The sequence below is a fragment of the Pogona vitticeps genome, chromosome 3 (assembly GCF_051106095.1).
Source record: "Pogona vitticeps strain Pit_001003342236 chromosome 3, PviZW2.1, whole genome shotgun sequence".
NCBI classification, from domain to species: Eukaryota; Metazoa; Chordata; class Lepidosauria; order Squamata; family Agamidae; genus Pogona; species Pogona vitticeps.
Window position 1 is genome coordinate 231,401,348 of NC_135785.1, and position 26,393 is coordinate 231,427,740.

The window sequence follows — 26,393 nt, forward strand, 5'->3', positions numbered from 1 at the left end:
TCAATATGAAAAACTCCTTAAAGCTAACTCTACAACGATGTGGCAGTCAAGAGAGAAAAGAGGAGATTTTAATCAATCACCCTTTGCCTGCTCAGCTTTTATATATTCAATATATGGCAGTCGGCTTCTTCAGGCTGGGTCGCTTTGTATAGCACCGCTTTGCAGTCAGTGCTGCCATGGTTACTAGCTGACTTCACTAGCTAGGAATTGCACTACTGTATAGTCTCTTGAGTCTTACAGGCATTCAAGGGCAATTACTTTGGAAGACTAAGCTACTGCATGGGGGTGGGGAGTGGCAAAGGAGTACTTTTTCAGCTCCTCTTTGGCAGGAGACGCAGTACAGTTATCCTATTGTGTGAGAAGTCAGAGTTACTTGTGGAGAAACAATGACAGTCTCTTTGAGGTATAACTAGAAGTACCACAACACCAGTCATTTGTCCCATAGTATTAGGCCCAGGAGAGAGTGGGTAGACGTGTGTGTCCGTGCATGTGTAATGGAAAATTATTGCAGAACGTCCATACATGATGCCTAATATGTTTAAAGTTATTTAACCATATCAGTTATGAGTAAAGAGAAATTTAAGGCCAGAATCCTGTATCTATTTCCACCAGCACAATGCCAACAATATAGTTTTCAATGGCAACTTGCCACAAGTTAAGAATTTGGAGTAAGTATTTCCTGTCATACACCATCATGGAATTAGTGTGCAGTAAGAACGTGGTGGCGCTGCGGCCTAAACCGCAGAAGCCTGTGCTGCAAGGTTAGAAGACCAAGCAGTCGTAAGATTGAATCCACGCGACGGAGTGAGCTCCCGTCGCTTGTCCCAACTCCCGCCAACCTAGCGGTTCGAAAGCATGCAAATGCGAGTAGATCAATAGGGACCACCCCGATGGGAAGGTAACAGCGTTCTGTGTCTAAGTCACACTGGCCATGTGACCACGGAAGATTGTCTTCAGACAAAATGCTGGCTCTGTGGCTTGGAAACGGGGATGAGCACCGCCCCCTAGAGTTGAACATGACTGGACAAAAATTGTCAACGGGAACCTTTACCTTTACCTTTACCTAAGAAATGCCCAGTGTGGTATAGTCACACTGGTTCTTAAAATTTGTTACTCAGATATTTTTGGACTGCAACTCCCAGAAGCCTTCACCATCAGCTGTGCTGGCTGGGGTTTCTGGGAGTTGCAGTTCAAAAACACCTGAGTAACAAAAGTTAAGAACCACTGGTATAGTGGATAGAGTGATGGACTAGGACTCTGAAGAACAGCGTTTGAATCCGTACTTGGCCATGGAAACTCACTGGCGGAGTGGAACTGGTAAAACCACATCTTAAATATCTCACTTTACCTGAAAGCCCTATTAGGGTCACATTTTGAAGACAGAACTCTTAAGTCCTAATCCTAGCTGAGTCACCATGTGATCCCATATGGGAGAGAAGGAGAGGCAATATGCTCCTTAAAACAGTGAGAGTGAGATGAAAGCAAAGCGTGCTGCCTATACAGTACTTGTAAACCACACAATCTCTGCGTGGTTTACAAGTTAATTATGCAGGCTACACACTGCACCACCCCACCCACCCACCCCCAGCGAGCTGGGTACTCATTTTACCAACCTTGGAAGGACAGAAGGCTGGGTCAACCTTGAGCTGGCTACCTGGGACTGAACTCTGTGTTGTGAGCTCAGTTTTAGCAGCAATACAGCAGTTTAACCACTGCACCACAAGGCTCTGTGAAAGTCAGAAAGAGACTTAGGCTTCCTTAAGAAACAGTTTAAGCAGCAGGAAGAAGAAGTAAGTAGACTCAAGAGGTGACAGATAAGCCTTTCCTGACATCAACCCCCAAACACCACTTTTGGTTATCCGGCCTAGATAAGTGATAAGAGGCAATGCTTGGAGGATGTCAGACTAACAAGTGATATTTTTGAGGACAGCAGATCCCACATGTGGCTATGGCACTGATACAGACTGAGGGCAAACTGTAATTATTAACAACAAAATGCAGGACTAGCCATTCACATAGTGCATTTTGTACTCACTTTGATAGGGTTTACTTCTAAGTAAGTTTGCATGGATTGTAGCCAGTTACTGTGAATATGTCATGTCTCTTTAAAATAGATCATACTTAAATACAACCTTTTGCCATACACCACTAAGTCTGATTCAGATTTAGGCACGTGCAACCATGCTGGTGGAGGCAGACACCCTCCTTCTGATACTTCCAGGGTATCCTATGCAAACCCTTCAAAATTGACTAAATGGGTTGGGGCATCCTGCTTCTTGGAGATCCAAAACCTGGGAAAATGCATTTTCCATCAACAAACCTCTTCTACCAGTAGGCAGTATTTCCTGGATCCAAAACATTGTCTGTAGGACAAGTGGTGCTATGTTTAAAGCTACTTGGATATGGAGGCCAACCAGAAGATTTCTGTTTCATTTTCTAATTTCATATTGGAAAAGCAGTGTGCCAAATTAATTGACTGTGATTAATTATGAAACCTTTCTAGTGGCATCTGTTAGAATACAACCCCTTGCCCTGGGCCTCCAGTCAAGCCTTTATAGTCTAAACACAAAACTATATACCATTGCCTTCTGGCTCTACTAATAAGAGGCCAGAACTGCCGTCTGCAGAATTCTGTCCAGTTTAATTACATCATGCCACAGAAATCTGACTAAGGTTGAGTTTCATCAGATCTCAGTGAGTTTCACTTCTTTTCCCTAAGGGACAGTATTTCTGAATTGCAGCAGACGCTAGTCAGACGTTGTAGCAGCTCTGAGCTGACTATGTGTCCTATGGCGAGAAAGAGCTTATCCCAGAATGAGATGACCTGAAATATGTTTTAAAAGGGAGGTGAACATGAATGAAAATGCAGAAGTGATTGAGGTTGCTCTAAAGAAGAAAATGTGGACAACAGTTTCTTTCTCTGTGAAACATGCATGTTTCACTCGCCTAATTATAACACAATTTTTTTTAGAGAGAGCAGAGTTTATTTATCAACTATAAGTCGTTAAAATACGTTAAAATAAAATAAAAGCAGCAGGTGAGATAATTAATTAAAAGCAAATACAATGAGACGTAAATAGGAATCAAAAAGACAAATGTACAGGAAACAAGCGAGCTCGGATGTTAATTGCAGCCAAGGCAAAGTTTGCCACGTTTAGGGTGGTATTGGCGTTGATGTCAGCCAGGAGCCAACAGACCTGGGCGAGATTAGGTCTGTCTTGGATGGAAGTCAGAGAACTTGCCAAAAACCTTGATCTAGGGGAGTGGTAATGTGGACATCTCAAAAGGTAGTGAGTGATGTCTTCGACTTCTCCCAGGTGGCAAGGACAAATTCTTAGATGATAGGGCAGATTCTCGTGTCTGCCCTCTAACACTCTTGAAGGCATACATTGAAAACGTAGAGCGGTGAAGGCCTTGCGAAGGGCGAATGAAGTTATCCAGGTCAAATAATTTTCCATGACAAAGGTTGACTTATAGAGTGGGAGTGAAGAGGAATAAGGCGAGCTAGAGATGGTGCAGAGGTCACTTCTGATATGGAAAAGACGAATTGTGTCCTTGAGACTAGCTTTCACACATTTGAGCGGAAGAGCGGTCAAAGAATCTAAGTCGATGCCATAGGAGTCAGTTATTTGTTTCACAGCACTCACCCAGGATTTAAGAGAGGGGTTGGCCAGTTGTTCTCTGAAGCAGATCTTAGGTAAACTGGTATCATTCATTTGGGACAGTTTATGCCAGTACCGGACTAGTGCTAAATGGCAGGTGGCAGCTACAGAGATAAGGCCTACTTCTGCCCTAAGTAAGGAGGCTGGAGTACTCCGCGGGACACACAAGATGGAACGAATGAAGGTGTTCTGTGCAGCGTCTAGGGTCGAAATGTTTGTGTATCCCCAGATTTCGGCCCCAAAGGTCATTTGGGGAATCAGTTTTTTGGCAAAAATTTCAGTAGCGGGGGGAACCAAGTTGCCTCCTTTAGACCTGGTAAAGTGTAGGAGGGCTTGGATGGCATGGGCGGCTTTGAGCCTTGCTGAGTCCAGGTGTTTTGACCAGGAAAGATGAGGGCTAAAAATAATACCCAAGTAACGAAAAGCTGACACTTGCTCGATTGGGAAGTCCCCAAGCCTCCAGGTATGTTTTCTGCGATGGTTCCCAAAGGTCATCACTTTGGTTTTTGCGTGATTTATTGTTAGTTTTTCATGGCTGCAGTAGGTACTTAATTTGGCCAGTAGTCTGCGTAGCCCAACCGGGGTGAGTGAAAAAAGAGCAATGTCATCGGCATATAATAATATTGGAAGTTTTATGTCCCCAATTGTCGGCGGAAAGAAATCGAGACCTTGGAGCTCAGGTACAATGTTGTTTATGTAAAAGTTGAAAAGAAACGGAGCCAGTAAGCAACCTTGGCGGACCCCCTTTTCGGTAGTAATTTCCTCTGAAAGCATACCATGTGGGCCGAGTCTAACTCTGAGATTGGTGTTTGTGTGAAGCTTTATAAGAAGAAGGAGGAGTCTTTTGTCAATATTGGTTTCTGCAAGTTTCCGCCATAGACGGGATCTATTTATTGTATCAAAGGCCGAGGATAGGTCGACAAAGGCAGCGTACAATTTTTTCTCCCCGCCTGGGTGTATTTACGGACCAAATGGTGGATAACAAAGGAATGATCCAGCGTTGATTTCCCTTTTTGAAAGCCAGCCTGTTCTTTAGCGATAATAGAATTCTCTGATGCCCATTTCTCCAGCTTAAGGAGCAGGAACTTCGTGTATAGTTTGGAAACCACACAAAGAAGACTTATGGGACGGTAGTTTTTTGGGTCCAATTTGGATCCTTTTTTGTGAATGGGGGAGACAATACTGTCTAACCACACCGGGGGAAATTCACCTGAGTGGTTAATGAAGGAGAAACTGGGTCCCATTCAGGTAGCAGGTGAAGTGAGGGGACATTCAGCTCGAGTAAGTGAGTGAGCGAGTTGGTATCATCCTTTTCCCGGTAAATGGCGGAAAAGTGCTGGTGCCATTGGGAAGAAGAAATCTGATGGTCCAAGGGCTCAAATGAAGACTTCATACCTCTGTTGACCAAGGCCCAGAATTTGGCAGGTTCCTTGTGTAAGGCGGCCGAGGATAAGGCCTGCCATGACTTTTTAGTGTGTTCGTCTTTCTTCCTTCTGAGCAGGATTTTGTAGTCCCTCCTCAATCGAGTGAAGGCATAATAGTTAGCAGTAGAACCCCACTTGCGGAGTCTTCTGAGGGCTGTTAAAAGTACGCGCTTCTGGATTAGACAGTCTTTGTCAAACCAGCCGCCTGCTGAAGAAGAGTCATATTTAGGGGGTTTAGAGGAGACAAGGAGAGGCTTAATTGCTGCTGTAATTTCATTGAAGGTATCCAAGGGGTTTGAAGTATCGGAAACAGAATCTCTTAAGGCGAGCATATTAGGAGAATCAAGTAGAAGTAGAACCTGGTTTTGAATTTTCTCATTCCATGGAAGCCTTCTTAGGCAGTAGGGTGGGGTGGGAACACGTTGTTTATTAGTTATTGGGTTGTGGCCTGGAGGTAAGCAAAGAGTCAAAGAAATTGGCATGTGGTCGCTTTCGGGTCTGCATAGGACTTTAAAAGATCGAAAATAGGTCGAGAGGGGGAAAGAAAGAAGTATGAAATCTATCACACTGTTGCCCCTTGGACCGTGAAATGTAAATGAGGAGGCATCCAAGTCAGTGGTTGATCCATTACAAATAAATAAATGAAATTTAAAAATCAGGCTGAAAAGGGCTCTACCCGCAGGATTCACAACCAGATCAGGAGATACTCTATTAGGGAGAAATAGAAGATCTTCAGACGACAGGCCCAGAGAGTTTCCGATATTGGTGTTGTTTGGTCCCAATCTGGCATTCATATCGCCGGCAATCAGTATTCTAGTGTCCGGATATTTGTCATACAAAATTAACAGGGCTTGATTTAATTCCAGGAACATTGGTGATCCTAGACGAAGAGGATCCGAAGGAGGACAGTATATATTAAGCAGGAGAAATTTAAAAGAAGATGTGTGTGTTACACATGAAACCATGAGATTTGAACTGTTGGAGATATCTAAGACCTCGTATTTGTGGAATTTATTGTTTGAGATCAAAGTAGCCAGACCCCCCCTGGCACGTCCGTTAGCTGAAACTTTAGTAGCTGGGTTAGTGAGAGAGGTGTAGCCAGGGAGAGAAGGGAGTGTGGGTTTGATTGACCATGTCTCTTGGAAGAGGATGACATCAAAACTAGAGCAAAATTTGATGAAGTCAGAATCCAAAGGTTTTGAGGTCCATCCTGCTATATTCCAGGAGACGATAGAGATCACCTCTCGAGAGGCTTGAGAGGAAGAGAGAGTAAGTTTAGAAACAGGTGGTTCAATGTCAATAGTCAAAGATTTATTAAGAGTTTGTAGAGCCGGGGTGAGGGTTAAATTGGTCTTGATGTGAGAAGAGTCCGAAGTGGAGAGCTCATACGGGAAGCTAGTAAAGTCTGACAGATTAGGCTTGGTGCAGGAAACGGGGATGGTTAATATTTCTTCTAGGCTAAGGGGAAAAGTTGGGTTGTTAAGGAATGTGTTTAATACTTCCATAGGGGGTCATAAAGGGACCGATACTGTTGGAGGTAGGGTGGAGATAGATTCTGTTGGGGATAGGGGGGAAAGGACTGTTTCTGGGTTTAAGTTACACACCTGATCACGGCGTAGATGGATCGCCTTAGTGTCCGGGTTGGCATTTACTGTCGAGGACCCTGCCTCTAGTTCGTTCTTGGCCAGAGTAGTCGGGAATAACAAGTTGGTAAGACTATCAAAATGTGGGTCATGGCAAAAAATAGACCCTGGTCTTAAAGCTTTTGGGTTGGGTGCAGGAGAATCAGGCCAGAGGCCAGAGTCAGAGATCCGGTGGTACGTATCTGTCTGTTGGAGCAGCCTAGGAGACAGCGGTCTCACTGAATTTTCCTCAGAATAACACAATTTGTAAATAATTATAGTATAGTCTATTGCAAAGAAAACAGCAACACAAAATCTGACATTGTGCAATACCATCCAACATTGGGTCAGGGTGGGCAAACCTCCCAGGAGAAATTTTCAGCCTTCCAAGAGAGGGTCTGTTGCTTCCATGGGGTCCTCCACAGCCTTCTATTAAAAATGGGGGGAAATGGAGGGATGTTTCTGGTCCTAGAAGCTTCTCAGAGAAGCATTGCTTTGGTGGGGTCCCCCCCCCAGCATTAGGGCTGTTCAAGAGCCCATCAAGACCGCTCCAGCCCCTGACAAATCAAAATAGTAAGTGCTCATCTGGAAACATATTGTTGTTGTTTAGTCGTTAAGTCGTGTCCGACTCTTCGTGACCCCATGGACCACAGTACGCCAGACCCTCCTGTCTTCCACTGCCTCCCGGAGTTTGATCAAATTCATGTTGGTTGCTTCGGTGATACTGTCCAACCATCTTGTCCTCTGTCATCCCCTTCTTCTCTTGCCTTCACTCTTTCCCAACATCTGGGTCTTTTCCAGGGAGTCTTCTCTTCTCATGAGATGGCCAAAGTATTGGAGCCTCAGCTTCAGGATCTGTCCTTCCAGTGAGCACTCAGGGTTGATTTCCTTCAGAATGGATAGGTGTGTTCTCCTTGCAGTCCAAGGAACTCTCAAGAGTCTCCTCCAGCACCACAATTCAAATGCAACTTATTGTTAGATTTCTTTAAACATTGCTATTATCAGAATAGCCTACAAAAGAATATGGGGGCAAAAATTTGGATTGCTGAACTTACTTAAGTTCCCACCATTATATCAAGAGACAGTCTAGATAAAAGCAGCCCACAAGCAGATAGGAGGTGCACCACAGAATGTAGTCTGTGAAGTGAATAAATCTTGGTGATTCGTAATAAACCAAATTCCGTCCAGCTAAAGTTGAATGGCATTCTCACTTCTGTACCTCATTACTGCAGTAAGGACTCTGCTCGTGACCTGAGTTCAATCCCAGGCTCAGGTATCTGGCTCAAGGCTGACTTAGTCTTCTATCCTTCCAAGGTTGGTAAATAGAGTACCCAGTACCCAATTTAGCGATCTTGTGTCCCTTCAGATGTTGTTTGACTACAATATCCATCAGGCCTAGCCAGCACCGCCAATGGTGAGGAATCAAAAGAGTTACAGTCATATATCTGGAGGCCTCGCAGTCCTCTTCCCCATTTTAGACTTTGTGAAACCTTCCAAGTGCACACATCTTACCAGTGCTGGGAAATAACATGACAAAAAAGGAACATGTTGTTGGAATTCTTTTCAAAAATTGTTTAGAACTGAAAACAACATTACTTGTTGGGAACGGTAATATACTTCTCCTGAAATGTTAACGATGTTAACTATAAATGTTTTGCAACATTCATAGAAATTATAGCAAAGTGAATTTGGAAGGGGGCCTACAAGGCCATCAAGTTCAACTTCCTGCTCACTGCAGGAATATAATCAAAGCATATCTGCCAGGTGATTATCTAAGTTTTTCTTGAATGCCTCCAGTGTTGGAGGACTCACCAACTCCCGACGTAACTGGTTCCACTGTCATACTGCTCGAAGTTAGGAAGGTTTCCTGATATTCAACCAAAATCTGGCTTCCTTTAACTTGAGCCCATTGTTGCATGTCCTCCACTCTGAGATGATTGAAAACAGATCTTGCCCCTCCTCTGTAGGACAGCCTTTCAAATATTTGGAAACTGCTATCATATCACCCTTCAGTCTACTTTTTTCAAGGCTAAACATACCCAATTCTTTCAGCCTTTCCTCATAAAGCGTGGTTTCTAGCCCCCTGATCATCCTTGTCGCCCTCCTCTGAACTTGTTCCAATTTGTTAGCATCCTTCTTGAAGTGTGGTGTCCAGAATTGGACACAATACTCAAGGTGAAGCCTAACCAGTGCTGAAGAGAGGGGGCTAGCACCTCGCAGGTTTTGGAAACTATATTTCTATTAATGCAGCCTAAAATAGCATTTGCCTTTTTTGTAGCCACATCACATTGTTGGCTCATATTTAGCTTGTGATCTACAACAATTCCAAGATCCTTCTCGTTCATTCTCTTGCTGAGACAGATATCCACATCTTGTAACTGTGCAATTGGTTTCTTTTTCTGAGGTGCAGTACTTTGCACTTATCCCTGTTGAATTTCGTTCTGTTGTTTTCGGCCAAGTGCTCCATCCTATCAAGGTCATTTTGAATTTTGTTTCTGTCTTCTAGGGCAGTAGCTATTCCACCCAATTTGGTATCATCTGCAAATTTGACAAGCACTCCTGGCACTCCCTAATCCAAGTCATTAATAAAAATATTGAAAAGCATTGGGCCCAGGACTGAGCCTTGGTGTACCGCACTTATTACCTCCTCCATTAATCACCAGCCTCTGAGTACGATTCTGTAGCCAATTGTGTATCCACCTGACATTTGATCTATCCAGCCCACACCTAGTTAGGATCAGGAGATCACGGGGAACTTTATCAAAAGCTTTGCTGAAGTCAAGATATACTACATCCACAGCATTTCCTCTGTCTATCAGGGAGGTGACTTGTTAAAAAATGAGATCAAATTAGTTTGGCAGGATTGGTTCGTGACAAATCCATGTTGGCTTCTAGTTACAGTATTACTGCATTGTTTTCTAGGTGCTTGCACAATGACCACTTTACGATCTGTTCCAGAATTTTGCCTGGGATTGATGTCAGGCTGACTGGCCTGTAGTTCCCAGATTCCTCTTTTTTGCCCTTTTTGAAGATAGGAACAACATTGGCCCAATCCTCTGGCACCTCACCCATTTCCCATGATTTAAATAATGGATAGTGGTTCTGAGAGTTCCTTCAGTATTCTTGGATGCAGTTCATCTGGCCCTGGAAATTTGAACTCATTCAAGGTGTTAAAGTATTCCTTGACTGTTTGTTTATCGATCTCCAGCTTCAATCCTGTCCCACCCCCCACTTGCACTTCCAATTTGTTTGGAAGTTCATAGTCTGTCTTATGGGAAAAGACTGAGCTAAAATAGGAATTGAGCACCTCTGCCTTTTGTCTTCTGTTATCATTTTTCCATCTACATTACGGACCTGTGCCACTATGTCTTTTGTTTGTCTTTTGCTACTCACATACCTGAAGGATGCTTTTTTATTGTTTTTAGTGTCTCTAGCTAACCTTAGCTCATTCTCAGCTTTTGCCCTCTTAATACCATCCCTGCATTTCCTTGGTACTTGTCTGTACTCCTCCTTGGTGGCCTGGTCTTCTTTCCATTCCCTGTACATGTCTTTTTTGGTTTTTGGGTCCTCCCTGGGCTTTTTGTGAAGCCACACTGGCCTTTTTTGCTGCCTTCCCTCTTTTTTTTCTGAATTGACCATATGGAGAAGACAGACAAGCCTAGCCTTTGGCATTCTGAGAGGTAAACATCCATTTTCAAGTGCACATCCATCTTGGACAAGCTAGGAAGCACAGCCTCTGCAGTCCTTCTTCTCCAAAGCAGATGTGTTCTATTAGAGAAAAAAGGATGAGGAAGCAAGCTATATTGTCCCTCTGGCTACCCACCAAGTCAGCCAAGAGTCTCCCTTATGGGTAATAAATTCAAAGTTGCTGTTAATATGAAAGATTCTTCAGGGTTTAGAGAAGCAAACCCTTTGCTCTTTGCAGTGTGAACAGATTGAAGCTTTTATATCATTTAATTTACTTTTCTGGATATCTACCCATCTACCTATCCATACGTTTTATCTCTATCACATTATATGGGAGTAGGTGGGCTGTAGCTCAGAGCAGTTAAAATGCAGCACACAATGCTTGTTGCATAAATATATATGCACAAACAATCAGAGTGAGTCATATGCTCTCAATCTAAGCCAGAATAGGGTTTACTTCTGTTTTATTATGCAGTTGAACTCCAGGCGTCCAGTCTGGATTAGGTGTCAAGTGTGGAGCTACTGGGCTTCAAACTTCCTTCAGCTATCATTTGATCTGAATTAGGGGGCCATCATTATCACTCTGATAATGCCGTTTATGAATTGTCCCTAACACAACAACAAACTGGTGGGTTATTATGAGCTGAAGCCACACTGAACTTCCCATGCTGGTGTTTTTGTAACAGAGGTGGGGCAACTATCTAGTGGTCTACTGGCCAGTGTCAGAAGCCAAAATTGTGGGAAAAGATCATTACCAAATGTACCAAGTAATGTGGACTGGGAGAAGGACATCAACAAACTAACAGCCTGAAGATGTTTGCTTATCTTGTCTTTTCTAAAGGCCTAGCCAGACTGGCCATTTTGGTGCAGGCTGGATTGGGCTACAAAATATCGGCTGAGTTTGGGGGAAGAAGCAATGTGCTATTTAGCATGTTCCTCCATCCAGACAGCAAATGACCATTTGTAGACCTATCCACTGTCAATTAAGTATTTCCCTGATTGTCTGCCGCATATATATCCTGTTTGTGTATTAGCAATCAAGAAACTGTCTGCAGCCATAGTTTCAATCAGCAATACAGACACAGGCAAGTATTTTTTTTAAATGTAAAGGAAGTTTTTGGTGACCAGCAAACTACTTCCAATTGTTCATTCCCTGGTTGGTGACTGAAGTCAGATAGAACTTCATCTTGATGCTCCTCTTGGGAAAGAGAGAGAGAGAGAGAGAGAGAGAGATTCTCTTATGGGATTTTGGCATTTTGTCTGGTGGAAAAGGCCAGATTACTGTTTCCATTTTTGGGGGATGGGTCCTGTGAAAATCCTCATCCAGGTTTTTTTTTTCTGCTATGCTATGCATGCATTATCAAGGGTGAAAGACCATGAGAAATATGCTTCCACTTCTCGATAGCAAAAATGGATTATAGCTAAATCAAAGTGTAATGGGAAAACATTCAAAATAAGACGAACTGAAATTACACAATACCTGATGCAATATGCGGCTTTCCTTCCATCACAGTGCTAGTGTTTGATGTCTGGTTCAAGTGTTAGAGGAGGAGGGTTTTTAGTGGTTATACATATAAATAGGGGAAATGGATGCTTCCTCAGTCAAAAAGCCTGCTAATTGCCTGGTTTCATTATAGACTGATGTTGAACTACTTAGTCCCTTTCATCTTTTCTCTTTCCACTTTTAAAGTTCAAGTGATCCCAATTTAATTAACTCATTCCATGGCAGGAACACCCGGCCCTGTGTGTGTTGTAATTTTCATGATACCTAATCTGAGTTCCATTTGTACACTTGGATGGTTTCTCTCAAAATGCTTTGCCAGAAAGTTTGAACAGCTGGATCTTAAATAAATCTCGTATCTAATTAGTCATGAATTTACAAGAAATGTTGTCATACATGCCCTGATCAGAGTTTTCATTGGTGGGCTCTTTGTGCTCATAAAGAAGAGATATCAGATGCTAGTACCTTTGGTGTACGTGTGAGTGAGAGAGACTGAGTGAGTGTGAAGATGCTTAAAATCCAGACAGGCAGTCACATGTACAACATGGATTGAGAATAACCACCTGTATGTTTGTAAATCTCTCAAGCTTGCTATCGCCATATGAGCAAATGTGGCCCTCCAGGGTGTTTGTCCAGCCTCTCGGGAGTGGGGGGGGTGGGGGTAGTCTTCTAAGTGCCAGAAATTATTGAATGTCACAGAAAAAGAAGCTCCCTTTTATCCTCCTTCCCAAGAAGGCACCAGTGTTAGGGACAATTCATAAACAGGAACAGAGAGACTGAAAGCAAATCTGAGGTCTCCCCTGGAGCTTAAAGATAAAGGCATGGCTGTGAAGCTCATAAAGCTTTCTGGGAGAGGGTGAGAGGGGTGGTGGTTTTTATTTCTGTGGAAGAGGGAAGGCAGAGGAGATTCTCAGAGAGGTTTCTAACCCAGAATATTAACTTCGAATAGTCTTAGAACTGCAGAACTGCAAGGGACCCTACGGACCATCAAGTCCAGCTACTGTCAAGGAGGCACAGTAGGGAATTGAACTTTCAGCATCTGGCTCCACAGCCAGATACCTAAACAATTATTTACAAAGAACTTTTTTGCCCTGGCCTATGCTGGCTAAGGCCAATGGAAATTGTAGGGTAAAACATCTGGAGGGCCCCAGCTGTCCATCCTGCTCTGAAAAGGGATGGGATTTAATATTGAGTAGGGGTGGGTGTGACATTTGTTCTGTCAAGTCTGTTGGTTGTTTCTTTATGGACTTACCCACTGGCATCTCCTAGATCTGAATACAATTTGCAGTTTAGAACTCCAGCCTTGTAATATGTTCTGTTAAGGATAACTATGACTGAGAACACACATATATGTGTCCACGTGGGCAAAGAAAACTACTCGATACTGTAAAATACTCAAAAACACACCTTAGTCAATAGATGCATGTGTACAAAACATAAATATTTGACGTGGTGCACAAAATGTGTACATTTCCAAAACATGTACACACACGAAAAGTTATTTTATGTGGCAAAAATATATAGAGACAACAAGCTTAACTGCAGAAGAACAAGCATTTCAGTGAGATCATGCTTGACAGGCCTGCCCATTTACTATTTTTTAATATAAAGAATGGCTAGTGGGGCAGTGCTTTCTATCAGGCTAAGGATGCCCCAGCCATTCCACTCCTGCCTACCTCCTTAACAAGGCTGGCCTCCCTCTGTGTGTCCTTATGTAAGCATGCCTCTGTGTGTGTAGGTATATTTGTGTACCCATGTTTGCCCTTCTGTCTGCCCTACACTGATTGCTGTAGTGTGTGCTCTGCCAACCACAATGGGCACCAAATGCTACTGCCTTCTGCTTTTTTGGACTACATTTCCCTCAGTCCTTGATACTGGCTCTACTGGCTGGGGCTGCTGGGAACTGAAGTCCAAAATGTCTAGACAGCCAAAGGTTCCCCATCTCCACTTTCAGTGTATTTTAACACAAGCACATCAGAATAGCACATCAAAGAAGAGTAATTTCCTCCCCCCCCCCCCATCCTTTGAATGCACGGATTATCTCAGTCTTGGAATGACCACTCTTTTTTTAAAAAAAAAGTTGGCATGTTTCCAATAGGACAAGAGATCAAATGCTATGCTAGAGGAGGCAGATATGGCATGCAAAGAATGAATAAACCACCAGATAATCTCTCTGCTATTTGGTATCATTTTAGCACATTCCAGGTTAGCTAGCGGGCCTTGTAGATTATTCATGTGAATGAGGCCATATCGCTCTACCAACCCTCAAGGAGAATATAAACAAAAAAAATTATCTGGGTAGAAAACGCTTATGAAAAAATAGCTCAGCTGTGACTCATGCGGCTTTTATAACTGCAGCAATCACCCTTTCCATGCTGTAGGTTTCTCTTGCCGTTAAGGAATCATGTGTCAGACTCCTAGCCACAAACATTTTTTAGCTGAAGTACCAAGAATTAACACTCTCCCTCTCTTTTTCTCTCAAACATTTGGCCATTGGTGATTACAAGCCAGAAAGCCTAATTGATTTCTTCCTTGTCTTATAAATATATAATCTCTGTGGCTTGACGAGACAAACCCATCTGAGTGACTTTGGCTGTCTCAAAGAATAATAATCCACCAAGTATATAGAGAGACATTAAGAAGAGAAGATGTACAGGAACGTGATCAAAGCTTGAAAACCCTATTTTTGAGCCTCCCATTCTCGGATTCCTCCAGCTGCAGTTAGGGGGGAAAAACATGTTTTAAGTCCATTTTGTAAAAAGGTGACCACACAATACACATGGATGTTTGGGTTTTTGTTCCCAGAAAGCAGGCTTTTTTGTCAGGAAGCAAGGTATTTTACTGAGCAGTACGAGAGTCATTTAATTTAATTTGCTTGTGAAATTGATTTAACTTGAATTGTTTTGGCATATGAAAATGCTTCTGTTGGTTGCAACTCCCACCACTCACCACAATTTAGCAAAGCATAAAGGAGGCAAATGGAAAAGTCTGGGGTACAGGGCTGGGGGCAAGAAGCAAGTGAGATGCATAGCTTAAGTGAGGAGCAAAGAGGGGAGCAAAAGCACTACACCAAAGAAATCATGGATCTATCAGCATACTGTATGTCTTTGCTGTAATGCAAAAACACTGATCCAAGGCGTGGATTCACATGGAGGGCAATGCCGTGCTACCACTGCCTTTGTAGCTACTGCTACTGCCAGTCAAGTATACAAGTTGAACATGGCGCCATGCAATATGGGAGGCAGCACGTCACGTCCCACCTTGGCCAACAGGAAAATGTATGTCACCCCTGCATGTAGACCAGAAAATAAATAAATTAATTAATAAATATTTACACTTTTATACTGCACCATCTAGCTTAGGGCCATGCTGGGCAGTGTACAACAAAGAAAAAAACCCACAATTAATAATTATAAAAGATAACAAGTTGATATGATATAATAAAGTAAAATAAACAACTGAGCAAAGGATCAAAAAGCAACTACGTACAGTACATTAAATTAATCAACAAATTAAATTTAAAATTCATAAACATTAAAACTTTGGTGGATACTAAGTCATCCCTTCTCATCCCCAAGGACCCACAAAGGAAGGAAAGGCTTTTGTTTTGCTCTGGAACAAGTTTTGGATGTAATGATGTTTGCAACACAAAAAATAAAGGACCCAATAATTTCCTTTAATGAGACACCCACAAAGAATCATGATATAAATGGGACCTGTGCTTGCCTCCTCAAGAGAAAGAGTTTTGGCTGCAATGCTTTGTGTTGCAGCTTTTGAATGAGTTCCAGTAGATTCATCTGAAGAGTCAGCTCCTGTGGGTTGGTCGTGATGTAAAACCCAGAGTCTTTCTCCAAAGTGCTTTGCTGATCCACCACTTTCTGATCCAGTTCCAAGACTATTTTCTTATCCATCTTCTGCTGCTCTTTGTGTATTCACTGGTTCATGGCCTCAAGCTCCCTCTGCTGAGCTGCTTTAAGGAGCAGCAGGTTGTGAGGCCTGCAGCTCTGCTGGGCTTCTCGGTGTTTGTGGAGTTTCTCTTGCTTGAGGGCTTAGTGCTTAAATTGTTGTGCAGCTTGAGCCACTGGTTGTAAAGGTTTCTTTCCCTTAAATCAGTGGTTCTTAACCTTGGGTTACTCAGGTGTTTTTGGACTGCAACTCCCAGAAACCTTCACCACCAGCTGTGCTGGCTGGGGTTTCTGGGAGTTGCAGTTCAAAAACACCTGAGTAACCCAAGGTTAAGAACCACTGCCTTAAATGATAGATCTCTAGCAGGCCCTGGACAATCTCGAAGACGGTCCCTTTGAAGAGGGCTAAAGCTAGTTCACTGAGGACTAGTATAGGAAGGCCGTTGCTGGGAAGAACTGGGCAGGTCCTTGACGAGGGACTGCAGCTCAGACAGGAGCTGATAGTGATGCACCTCTCGCCAGGCCTGCTGGTTGCTGCTGCTGCCACTGATGGCGAGGATGCTGTTTCCTCCAACAAGGCCTTCCACACCAGATGCATCCTTGGCTTTGTCATTGATTAAGGCTGCCCAGAAGTGCTGCATGGCTGGCCAGGGGTGGATGTGAAGGTGGCATCCAGGCCACGGGCTACTAGGCCTCTTGTGGGGTGAGGGGTGGGATTAAGGCTGGGCAGCGCAGGTCTGTCTCTGGCTTCTCCTCCTCTGGCTATGTAGGAGAAACAATGAGGTCACAAGTTGGCAATACATTTTGGATGACTGAAAGCTTATGACAGACTTTTCCCAAGATGCTGGGAATGCCTTGTTGGTCCATTTGCTCTTGTGAAAACCCGCTTACTGACTGGATGAATAGTGATTATTTCTCGAGGACGTACAAGTCCATAGTGTGGGGGAATGGTGTTTGGCACAGATAGAATCTCCTTGTATAAATCCAGCCCAATTGTTAGGCTGGAAATGATGTGAAACTATGCTAAAGGATAACTTTTCAACATCTTCTCCTGCATCCTCAAACCTTTATTAAATCATAGGGGTACCCCAGTTTAGGAGATTTTTTTATTTTGCCCTTTGAATTACAGTACATATTTACATGCACACATGAAAACAAGAACGGCCCTACCATTTGATATAGTGAGGCAGTCAGTTTATGAGGCAGATCAAGGAAACAGCAGCAAAGATAAAGGTAGTGGGAACTGCTTGCCCTTTGAGTTGTTCTATACTTATGATGAGTCAGCCTGCCTGTCTTCAGGTCAAGTGTCAGTGTTGATGCTGTCCCACCCTCAGTGGTGAAAAAAGACCTGAATAAACCTACAGATAAGCATTCTATTTTTGTTGAACGCTGAGTCATTAATTTCTGTAGAAAGTCCACCTGCCTGCTCAAATTGAAAGTGGTTCTGTTTATAAGATCTGCTTTGATGTGGATTCCTGAAATGAGCAAAAGGAGTTGGACTCAATGGCCTTATAGGCTCCTTCCAACTCCATTATTCTATGATTCTATAATTCTGTGTTCCTGTCAATAAGGCTCTTGGTTAAAGGTTCAGAGATACTTAAAAAAATTGTATAAGCACATTACAATCATATACACATGTGCATATTTTGATACCGGAACTGAATCCTTTTTCTAGATTTTGGAATTAAAAATATGAAATATAAGAATATAGATGCTTTGACTGTCGCACATTGCATGTTTCCAACAGAAGAATGAAGCTGATGGCAAAAATCAATTAAAATATGAAAATGTGTATGCCTTTTTATTTTAAAAAAAGCATTATGAGGATAGAGACATTCTGGCATGAAAATATTACAGGAGTGCAGATGCGTTGTTGTTGTTTAGTCGTTAAGGCATGTCCGACTCTTTGTGACCCCATGGACCAGAGCACTCCAGGCCCTCCTGTTTTCCACTGTCTCCAAGAGTTTGGTCAAATTCATGCTGGTCGCTTCGATGACACTGTCCAACCATCTTGTCCTCTGTTGTCCCCTTCTCTTGCCTTCACACTTTCCCAACATCAGGGTCAAGCAGATGTGTTAAAAGCCCATATTTTTTGTTCACATATGTGACCTTGTGTAATCCAAACTCAAAGTACACTGGTTGTAGTGGAACTGGAGTGGATATAAGCCTCTTGTGCCAACAGAACTACCTTTCCTAAAACCATAGAATCATATCATATCATAGAATTGCATAATTAATTGGGAAGGTGCTTATAAGTCCATTGAGTCCAACCCCTACTCAATGCAGGAATCCAAATCAAAGCAGATCTGACAGATGGTTGTCCAATTTTCTCTTGAATGCCTCCAGAATTGGAGAGGTCACCATCTCCCAAGGTAATTGTCGTACTGTTTAAACAGTTAAGCCATTTTTCCTAATAGTCTGCAAATCTGGCTTCCTGTAACTTGAGTCCATTAATATGTATCTGGAATTCTGGGGTGATAGACAACAGTTCCTTTCCCTCCTCTGTATGACTGCCTTTTAAGTATTTGAAAAGTGCTATCTTCTCTTCCCCCAGTCTTCTTTTCTCAAAACAGTGATTCCAATGGGCGATTTTCGCTTGACAATGATTTGGTCTGTGCTTCGCGGACCGTTTTTTCGCAAGATGATGATTTTTACAGCTGATCGGTGGCTTTGCAAAATGGCTTCCCTTTGTTTTCGGGACCGATGCTTTGAAGGACAACCATTTTTACAGCTGCTCGGCGCTTCGCAAAATGGCAGCCCTATGGGCGATCTTCGCAAAACGATGATGATTTTTCCCCACTGGAATGCATTAAACGGGTTTCAATGCATTCCAATGGGGAAATGTACGACAATGATTTCTCTAAACAGCAATTTTCATGGAACAAATTATTGTAGTCATGCGGGGCACCACTGTACAGTATTTAAAAGCCAAAAACAGTAAGAATGCAAATACTTTAAAAGAATTAAACAAGTATTATATTAAAATGGTAAATAAAAAATCAGTACTAAAAACACATTTAAAAGCAACAGAGCACAACAACCCATTCTAGTAGCCCAGTCAGTAAGGAAAAGCCTGCCTGAAGAGTCTTCCCCTGCTTGCAGAAGGACAGCAAATATGGGGCCAGTCTGGCTTCCTGTTGGAGGGAGTTCCAGAGTCTGGGGACAGTGACAGAGAAGGCCCACTACTGTGACCCTACTAGAGATGGGGATGAAGTGCCATTTTGGCACTTTGTCTTGGTTCGTGGGTCATCAAACTTGACTACCCACAAAAGACAAATTGCCACCAGTGACCCAACTAACAACTAATCAATTTGTCATTCGTTGGGTCTCCCCCCCTTACCTCCTCTTGCTGTGCATAGCAAGAGGAGGGAAAGCAAGGATCAAAGTGATCATGCAGTCCTTTGATCCCCTTTCCCCTCCTCTTGCTAAGCCCCATGGAGCATAGCAAGAGGAGGGAAAGCAGGGATCAAAGCAATCCGCAGTGGCTGGGGGATCCCTTTGATCCCTCTTTGATCCCTTCCCCCCCTTTTTATGCTATGTGGGCATAGGAAGAGGAGGAAAGGGGAACCAAGCCATCCCTCAGCCCCAGGGATGGGCATCCCTTCGGACAGGCTTTAGCAAGCCGCCTGAAGGGAAACCCCCTCTCTGCTTATGCCCCTGAGGAACAGCTGATCCACGCGGGCATAAGCAGATAGGGAACAAAGGGACAAATATAAAAGGATTATATTTGTTGCTTCGTATGTGTTGGGGTCTCTGGACCCCAAGAATATGAAGCAACAAATATCTGATGAATCAGGGATATTTAATGAATATCCTGATTCATTTTTATATTCGTCTCCATGTCTAGTCCTTCTACCAACTACGCCTGTGAGGGGAGTGGGACTGACAGAAATGCTTCTCCTGGTGACCTTAATGCTCAGGAAGGCTCATGAAGGGAGATGCAGTCTTTTAGATAGCTCAGAAACAAATTTGTCTAAAACATGTTATTCCAGTAGCCTTGGCAGCCGTGGGATGCTGGAAATTGTTGTCTAAAACCCTACCTTTCCAGAAACTGATTTTGACACTGAGCCAGCTCCATTCCTATGATTATCCAGCTCAGCTAGCACTCCTACTTGCACACTCCAAAACAGCTAGCATAAAGAAACATTTTTTGGTCTCTGGGAACAGAGGCCCTCAGTTTCCAGGGTTGTTAGGAAATACCTCAGTCCTTGAAAGAAGAGAAGAATGCCTAAATTCCCTTTCAAGAAACGTTCACCTTGTTCATGTCAGCGAAAACAAAGTTTATTGGAATTCACTATTTTTCAGCCCATAGTTCTTGCAATAACACAATAAATACTTCATTCTACATCACAGTTATGGTTACAAACACTTAATATAGAAGTGTCATTAATTCCAGGCCACTGGAGTAGGCCTGCTTGTCTGGCAACTGCCTGATCTTATTACTGGAAAGTTGTTTGAAATTCAGCATGCGGCATGCTAGTCATAAAGCAGGGGTCCTCTGGTTTCTCTTTTAAGCACAAGAAAATTATCAGCACCACTGCTTTTCACACTAGTGCTGTGAAAAACTCATTCACATCTGTTTTCCTGTCACCTTTCTTTATATTAGATTTGAACAAGGCCTGTAGTTTGTTAGGTCACAGACACATGGGCTGGGCTGGGCTGGGCCCTTCTCTCAAGCCTCTGTTTCCTAAAGGCTGGGCCTCTAAATGTGTTTTGTCATGTAACTAACTTGCTCAATATTATTTGGGGTGTGATAGTGTAACTGGAAATTCATGGGGATTTTTATTCCTGCAAGGCCTGAGACAGTGACTAATAAACATTTTTTAAAATTATTTATATTCCATCTTTCTCCTGTTATGATCATCTGTGCAAAAGTCATGAATAAATGTCCTACAGCGCATGCAATAGTGAAAGTCTTGCAGAAAACATTTTTATATTATAGTTTATGTTAATACTCTGAGGTTAAAGTGTTATAGAAAATGCTGCATACTATGCAGTATACAAATAAACTGACAGTAAAAACTGAAGTGCCTCTGCAGCTAATGGTGGAGAAGGGGTAGTATATGTGAGTGAGGTAAGGCAACCATGGCAAATTTGGAATTTGTTTATTCCTTCAGTTAGCAGAGTATAGGGCAGGAATAAAAACCCAGTAAGATGGAGAGATCAGCCCAGTCTCACCAAACACCCTCCCTGATTTGCACACAAAACTAGTACTTTGTATGGCAAAAATCACTCTAGAACCATTTGAAGTAGGAAAAGGGCATCATTACTTACAGTAAGCATCAGTTGTTACAGTCAGAGGAAGGGTGGGGACTGAGTGTCCAGTATGGAGGAGTTCCAGCATGCTTACCGTAGTCAGAAGAAGCAGAGCACTATCAACAAAACAATGGGAGCAAAAGCAAACAGGAAGAGGGGCGGAGGCTTCCTTCATATGCCAGAAGCAGGAAAAAAACTTTACCAGTCAAGTAAATGGAAAAAACAATCAGACTATAAAGCCCTCTCCTACTGATACCCAGTAATAGTGCATGCAAGATTGCTATTATCTCAACAGGTTTGTTGCTATTTTCTGGCACTCCACAGACATCAATAATTCAACAGGCAACAAATATGTTTCTGAATGTTTTAGATATCCACTACCTCTTAGGGAAAATAAGAATACTCTTTTGTGAATATTTGTTGTTGTTGCTATAATGGTGTCATGTCACCACCAACCTTATAAATACTATTAATTAACTCATAAGAACTGCTGGATAGCTCAGTGGTTTAGGAGAGATTGGGAGTTCGATTCCCCACTGTGCCTCTTTGACAAGGGCTGCGCTTGATGGTCCATAGGATGTCTTCCAGCTCTGCAGGTCTAAGATGACTATGATGATGATCCATTGTTCTTGACTGACAGAGCCATTTGTACTTGTCCTCAAACTATAGGTTGTCATTTGATCAATCCAGGGTAAAGTACAGAGCGGTGTGCTCCAAGGATCTGTCCGGTGCTTTTCAACCTGTTCATAAATGACCTGGAGACAGGGATAAACAGTGAAGTGCAGATGACACAAAACTTTTCCAGGTGGTGAAAACCAGAAGGGATTGTTGTGAAGAATTCCAGAAGGATCTCTCCAAACTGGAAGAATGGGTGGCAAAATAGCAAGTGTGCTTGTATAAGAAAATGTAAAGTAATGCACATTGGGGCAAAAATTCAAAATTTATCAGCTAGTGGTTTCTGAGCTGTTCGTGACGGATCTTGATGTACTGGTCGATAGCTCGATGAAAGTGTCAACCCAGTGTGCGGCGGCAGTGAAGAAGGGCAGTTCCATGCTCGTAGTTTCATTGTCGTTTAGTTGTTTAGTAGTGTCCGACTCTTCGTGACCCCATGGACCAGAGCACGCCAGGCCCTCCTATCTTCCACTGCCTCCCAGAGTTGTGTCAAATTCATGTTGGTTGCTTCGATGACATTGTCCAACCATCTCATCCTCTGTCGTCCCCTTCTCCTCTTGCCTTGACACTTTCCCAACATCAGGGTCATTTCCAGGGAGTCTTCTCTTCTCATGAGATGGCCAAAGTATTGGAGCCTCAGTTTCAGTATCTGTCCTTCTAGTGAGCACTCAGGTTTGATTTCCTTTAGAATTGATAGGTTTGTTCTCCTTGCAGTCTAGGGGACTCTCAAGAGCCTCCTACAGCACCACAATTCAAAGGCATCAATGAGACCCAGTTCCATGCTGGGTATCATCAAAGAGGGGATTGAAAATAAAACAGCCAACATTATAACACCATTGTACGAAACACTGTTAAAGCCACACCTGGAGTATTGTGTACAGTTCTGGTTGTTGCACCTCAACAAAGACAGTGAAACTGAAAAAGGAGCAGAAAAGAGCGATTAAAATGATGACTGTCCTGGAGCACCTCCATTATGAGGAAAGGCTACAGTGTTTGGTGCTCTTTAGTCTAGAGAAAAGGCGTCTGAGACATGATTGAGACATATAAAATTATACAGGGGATGGATAAAGTGGGTAGAGGGAAGCTCTTTTCCCTTTCATGCAATACCAGAATCAGGAGACATCCACTCCAATTGAGTGTTGGGAGAGTGAGAACAGGCAAAATAAAATATTTTTTACCCTGTGTATTGTTAGTCTGTGGAACTCTTTGCCACAGGATGTGGTGATGGCATCTGGCCTAGATGCCTTTAAAAGGTGATTGGACAGATTCCTTTAGGAAAAGTCCATTGCAGATTACAAACCATTATGGGGTTGTATAATCTCCAAGCTTAAAAGGAAGGTACCTCCAAATGCCAGATGCAGGGAAGGGGTATCAGGAGACTTATACTGTATCTAGTTGTCCTGTGTGCTCCCAGAGGCATACAGGAAGCTGGACTAGATGGGCCCTTGGCCTGATCCAGCAGGGCTCTTCTTATGTTCTTCTATAGGACAAATCAATCTGTTGCAATTCAATCTATCCCAGTTACAGTAAAAACTTGTTTTATCAAAGTTGTTTACAAGAAACAGCAGCTGGCAAAAATTAGGTCAGGAAACCACCCTGGTTTCTCTGCTGGCCCTGTGAGATGCAGGAAACAAACAAGGCTACATAAACCTCTGGCCTCACAGTAGTGAAAAAGAAAATATTTCTCACTTATATCGCTGATGTGATATGAGGTGAGAATGCAAAATTGTTGGTTCACCTTTAAAAAAGCATGAATGTCTTCAATAAAATGAATGTATTACAAATCTTAGGGGGGAAACAAATCATCCTTGCTTTGACAGTTCCAGATTTTACTGCACAAGCTGATCTCCAGGTCCTGGCCCACCAATTTATAAAACGGCAGAGCTCGGCTACAGATTGAGAACTTTACACCCTGACAACCTAAAATCTATTGCTTCATAGCAGGCTGCTGTAAGACAATATATGTTGGAGTTATATTTACAACTTCACATGCTGTCTGTAATTTAAGTGACTGGGAGATTATCTTCTGAGTTTTATATCTATCCAGCACTAACCAATCATTCATCTAAGCTTTTGAAATTCAAAGAGAGTCCTGAGTGTTCGGTCCCTCTTTTTCATCAGTTCTTGGCAGTTTGTTGGTGTTGATCTGTTCCATTGGCTGCTAATATGTGTGCAATAAAGAAAGCACTATACACAAATCTGTAACTTCAAACAACAAAATAAAGAAACTCCTACTCAGAGTGAGTTATTCAAGTGTCAGTTAATGATAAAGGGGTAAACTACTAGAGAGCTATTTTCATTTGTGAATCTTTGTACTACTATGTAGGAAAAATTGAATTTTACTGGGATTTCAGAACTCTTCAGCAATATGAGACAACTTGTGCTTGATTTACTTTTATTATGGCTTCAGTGCCTTAACTAAACAAAACGGATTGCAAAATCACACGTATTGTGGACTACTTGTGGAGCAAGGTGGTGTGAGCTGTTTCCTAGTGATTACCCAATGTAGAGGCAATAACTCTTCTTCAGCCTAACCCCAATCACCAATATTTTTTATTTTTTAATGTTTTTGGAGGCCAGGCAGGAGTGATTCTTCAATAAAGGGTCACTTTAAGGGAGATTGCACCTGGCAAAGTTACCCTTTCTGGGTCAATCAAACATGATCCTTTCAAACTACCTGACAGCACCTTGGCTAATTTAGTATTGTTACTGAATTAACGTCTCTAATCTTCAGGAGACCTTTATGAGTCACTCCTGGCTGGAAGAGAAATTGGGAGCTTCCGTGTTATTAAGGTTGCCTACAGTTTTAACTGTCGGCAGCAATTCTAGGTCTTCAGTAGAGATAAGTAGTAGCCCTGCTAAGTAAGAATTTCAGGGACAGAACCCAATGCTTTCTGTAGGCAAAACATGTGTTCTATCCAAACTTTGGAAGACTTACTTGTTTACACTCCAATTCACAAACAAACCCACAATCACAAATATAGCCAAATTGCTTTCTGTGCATGAGCGGGGGGGGGGGGGGGAGAGGGAGAGAGAAGCAACAATTGCCGATGTGCCCAGCTGCCTCAAAGTGTAGAATCCATGTTAGTTTCTTAATGCAGATTAGTTGTACAGTCGTTGCTATTTCACCATTTTATATAGTGTCCCAAGAATTTCAGCTTTCATCAAACATTTTGGTATAAAGCAAATAGCTTGTATGTTCTTGATAAAATATATGCACCAGGGAATAAGAAGGTTTTGATAGTTTTTCAGAGGCAGAGTAGAGGATTTTTGCCTTCCTAGATAGGTCAGCATAGAAGTGTATATTGTTATGTGAAATGTACCCATATAGAAAAAATGCTTAATTTACATATATTCTACAAGTCCTTTATTCTTTCCTTCCGTATATAAACTATTTCAGATTTAAAGGACAACCATGTCATGCCCTTTTAATACATTCTGAAAATCAGTGTAGTTGTGTTCTTGGTTCTTCAGTTCCTCTAAGCTTTGCTCTGCAGAGCTGAACCAGTGTCAACATTCTATAATTTATAATGACATAATTCATTTCAGGAATCCCTGGAAAAGACCCTGATGTTGGGAAAGTGTGAGGGCAAGAGGAGAAGGGGACAACAGAGGATGAGGTGGGTGGACAGTGCCATCGAAGCTACTGACATTAATTTGACCCAACTCCGGGAGGCAGTGGAAGAGAGGAGAGCCTGGCGTGCTCTGGTCCATGGGGTCACGAAGAGTCGGACAAGACTTAACGACAAAACAACAACAACAAATTCATTTCAGAAGTGAATCTTTACTTTGAAAAACTAGAGGAGGGGGATACTACTTACATAGATAAATGCAATTGTGAAGTCACACCTGGGAATTCAGGTTTTCCTGGGTGAAATCAAGTTAACTGGCCAGTCAGGGTAGGAGAAGGAAATTGACTAGACCTTGTTTGCTGGTTGTTATCGTAACTCTCCTGTACCCTCCTGGTTTGCAAATATCTAATTTAATAAGGTATAAACAAGAACTGATGGCAATTTCCTCCTCTCACTTCCTCCTCTCATTCTCTATTTCTTTTCTTTTTTCTTTTTTTTTGCCTCTCTTTTATTTGTGACAGTAGTGGCATTAGGTTTTTAAAACAGCAAATAAATGGTATTATTCTGCCTGGAAAGGATTGGCAGAGAGTAATGTCCATGCAAAGTCACACTTTTCTACATCAGTTGAAGTGATCGCACCACCTGAACCAAAGTGAATTGATCTGCTGTCAGGGGAAAAAAGAAGCCCCAGCAGAAAAATTAAAAACTGTGGATGGGAAGGGAAGTCCAGGTTGATTCACATTTGTTTTTATGGCATGTGGTCAATGTGGGGGGGAAGCAAATCAGATCATTTCAATCCCACAGCATTTCCTGCATTTTATTCAATGTAGTCACACCCTGTATTACAGTCACTATGTACAGTATTACCTGATAAATCTGCTGGCTGCATTAAAATATCTTGCACCTCTGATGTGTTATGTGACCAGAACCAGGAAGTGAGTCTAACATTCTCCCTACAAGTTAGTAACTTCCTGGCAAAGTGTTACTTGTTTAGTCGGTTACTTAGCTTCCTGACTGTGGTATAATGAACATTGCAATAAAAAGTGTAGACATGCATGTGATTGCCAGATGGTAAAGGAGGTGTTTTTTTTT

The 26,393-nt window shown here is 42.5% G+C and overlaps 1 long non-coding RNA gene and 1 pseudogene across 2 annotated transcripts in view; one reads left to right on the forward strand and one right to left on the reverse strand.

Annotated features, from left to right (window-relative positions):
• The window catches only part of LOC144588020 (uncharacterized), a 70,659-nt gene that overhangs the window by 29,546 nt on the left and 14,720 nt on the right, over window positions 1-26,393 (forward strand). The gene's annotated exons all lie outside the window — the stretch shown is intronic.
• Window positions 9,458-16,442, reverse strand: LOC110074624 (protein DGCR6 pseudogene; annotated as a pseudogene). The gene is made up of 2 exons (XR_013542910.1): window positions 16,146-16,442; window positions 9,458-15,999 (listed from the first exon to the last, which is right to left on the reverse strand). The product of XR_013542910.1 is annotated as a protein DGCR6 pseudogene (transcript).